The sequence below is a fragment of the Nycticebus coucang genome, chromosome 6 (genome assembly GCF_027406575.1).
Source record: "Nycticebus coucang isolate mNycCou1 chromosome 6, mNycCou1.pri, whole genome shotgun sequence".
Lineage (NCBI taxonomy): Eukaryota > Metazoa > Chordata > Mammalia > Primates > Lorisidae > Nycticebus > Nycticebus coucang.
In genome coordinates, this window is record NC_069785.1 from 15,613,924 (window position 1) to 15,617,149 (window position 3,226).

Consider the following 3,226-nt stretch of genomic DNA (forward strand, 5'->3'; position numbering starts at 1 on the left):
AAGAAAATTATAGACCAATATCACTAATGAATATTGATGCTAAAATACTCAATAAGATCCTAACAAACAGAATCCAACAACACATCAAAAAAATTATACACCATGACCAAGTGGGATTTATCCCAGGGTCTCAAGGCTGGTTCAATATACATAAATCTATAAATGTAATTCAGCCAATAACCAAACTAAAAAATAAGACCATATGCTTCTTTCAATTGATGCAGAAAAAGCTTTTGATAATATACAGCATCCCTTGGGTGGCGCCTGTGGCTCAAGGAGTAGGGCGCCGGTCCCATAAGCTGGAGGTGGCGGGTTCAAACCCAGCCCTGGCCAAAAAATAAAAATAAAAAAAAATAATAATAATAATATCCAGCATCCCTTCGTGACCAAAACACTTGAGAAAATTGGTATAGAAGGGACATTTCTTAAACTAATAGAGGCCATCTACAGCAAACCTACAGCCAATATCGTATGGAATGGAGTTAAATTGAAATCATTTCAACTTAGATCAGGAACCAGGCAATGCAGCCCATTGTCTCCATTGCTCTTTAACATTGTAATGGAAGTTTTAGCCATTGCAATTAGGGAAGAAAAGGCGATCAAGGGTATCCACATAGGGTCAGAAGAGATCAAACTTTCACTCTTCACAGATGATATGATCGTATATCTGGAAAACACTAGGGATTCTACAACAAAACTTTTAGAAGTGATAAAGGAATATATAGCAATGTCTCAGGCTACAAAATCAACACCCATTAATCTGTAGCCTTTATATATACCAACAATAACCAAGCCGAACAAACAGTGAAGGACTCTATTCCTTTCACAGTAGTGCCAAAGAAGATGAAATATTTGAGAGTATACCTAACAAAGGACATGAAAGATCTCTACAAAGAGAAATATGAAACTTTAAGAAAAGAAATAGCTGAAGATGTTAACAAATGGAAAAACATACCATGCTCATGGCTGGGAAGAATCAACATTGTGAAAATGTCTATACTACCCAAAGCAATATATAATTTTAATGCAATTAAATTTCCTATTAAAGCTTCATTGCCATATTTTAAAGATCTTGAAAAAATAATACTTCGTTTTATATGGAATCAGAAAAAACCTCAAATAGCCAAAACATTACTCAGCAATAAAAACACAGCAGGAGGAATCACACTACCAGACCTGAGACTGTACTATAAATCCATAGTGATCAAAACAGCATGGTACTGGCACAAAAACAGAGAAGTAGATGTCTGGAACAGAATAGAGAATCAAGAGATGAATCCAGCTACTTACCATTATTTGATCTTTGACAAGCCAATTAAAAACATTCAGTGGGGAAAAGATTCCCTATTTAACAAATGGTGCTGGGTAAACTGGCTGGCAACCTGTAGAAGACTGAAACTGGACCCACACCTTTCACCATTAACTAAGATAGACTGTGACTGGATAAAAGATTTAAACTTAAGACATGAAACTATAAAAATATTTGAAGAAAGTGCAGGGAAAACTCTTGAAGGAATCGGCCTGGGTGAATATTTTATGAGGAGGACTCCCCAGCCAACTGAAGCAGTATCAAAAATACACTACTGGGACCTGATCAAACTAAAAAGCTTCTGTACAGCCAAGAACATAGTAAGTCAAGCAAGCAGACAGCCCTCAGAATGGGAGAAAATTTTTGCAGGTTATACCTCCAAAAAAGGTCTAATAACCAGAATCCACAGAGAACTCAAACGTATTAGCAAGAAAAGAACAAGTGATCCCATCTCAGGGTGGGCAAGGGACTTGAAGAGAAACTTCTCTAAAGAAGACAGACGCACGATCTACAAACACATGAAAAAAGCTCATCATCCTTAATCATCAGAGAAATGCAAATCAAAACTACTTTGAGATATCACCTAATCCCAGTAAGAGTAGGCTACATAACAAAATCCCCAAACCAGAGATGTTGGCATGGATATGGAGAAAAGGGCACACTTCTACACTGCTGGTGGGAATGCACACTAATACATTCCTTCTGGAAGGATGTTTGGACAATACTTAGAGACCTAAAAATAGACCTGCCATTCGATCCTATAATTCCTTTACTAGGTTAATACCCAGAAGGCCAAAAATCACAATATAACAAAGACATTTGTACCAGAATGTTTATTGCAGCCCAATTCATAATTGCTAAGTCATGGAAGAAGCCCAAGTGCCCATCGACCCATGAATGGACTAGCAAATTGTGGTACATGTATACCATGGAATATTATGTAGCCTTAAAGAAAGATGGAGACTTTACCTCTTTCATGTTTACATGGATGGAGCTGGAACATATTCTTCTTAGCAAAGTATCTCAGGAATGGAAGAAAAAGTATCCAATGTACTCAGCCCTACTATGAAGCGAATTTATAGCTTCCACATGAAGGCTATAACCCAACTATAGCACAAGACTATAAGGAAAGGGCCAAGGAAGGGGAAGGGAGGGGGGAGGTTAAAGTGGAGGGAGGGTAAAGGATGGGGCCACACCTACGGTGCATCTTAGAATGGGTATAGACGAAACTTACTAAAGGCAGAATACAAATGTCTACATACAGTAACTAAGAAAATGCCATGAAGGCTACGTTGAACAGTTTGATGAGAATATTTCAGATTGTATATGAAACCAGCACATTGTACCCCTTGATTGCACTAATGTACACGGCTATGATTTAACAATTTTAAAAAATACATACTGAAAATATTCTCACTGTTCCGACAGGTAACAGTATAGTATAGTATTCTATATAGTGAATACTATATAGAAACCATGCATGTGTCCCCAGACCAGGTTCTCTCCCTAGGTTTGATTTTACAAATGCTGGTGATAAAAAAAGTAGGTCTAACTTATCACACGATCATTTTCTGTGAGTGTATAATGGCTATGTTCTGGGTTATCTTTGGTTGACCTTAAGAAAAATGATAGCACAGCTAATGTAATAACTTTTGCAAATAATCAGCTCTAATTTTCAGACTTTTGTCTAAAGGCATAACCAAAGTAGGGAAATTTGGGGATTCAAAGTTGTCATTAAATGAATTGTAAAATTACTGTATTTTACAGAGGGAGGGAAGGAGGGAGGGGTGTGGGGCCTTGGTGTGTGCCACACTTTTGGGGGGCAAGACATGATTCCAAGAGGGACTTTACCTAACAAATGCAATCAGTGTAACCTGGTTTACTGTACCCTCAACGAATCCCCAACAATAAAAAAAT

At 37.5% G+C, this 3,226-nt stretch overlaps 1 non-coding gene across 1 annotated transcript; it reads left to right on the forward strand.

Annotated features, from left to right (window-relative positions):
• The first annotated feature begins 2,710 nt into the window (after positions 1-2,710).
• On the forward strand, positions 2,711-2,848 carry LOC128589468 (small nucleolar RNA SNORA72). The gene has a single exon (XR_008381037.1). It is a non-coding gene; the product is annotated as a small nucleolar RNA SNORA72 (small nucleolar RNA).
• Positions 2,849-3,226: the final 378 nt, after the last annotated feature.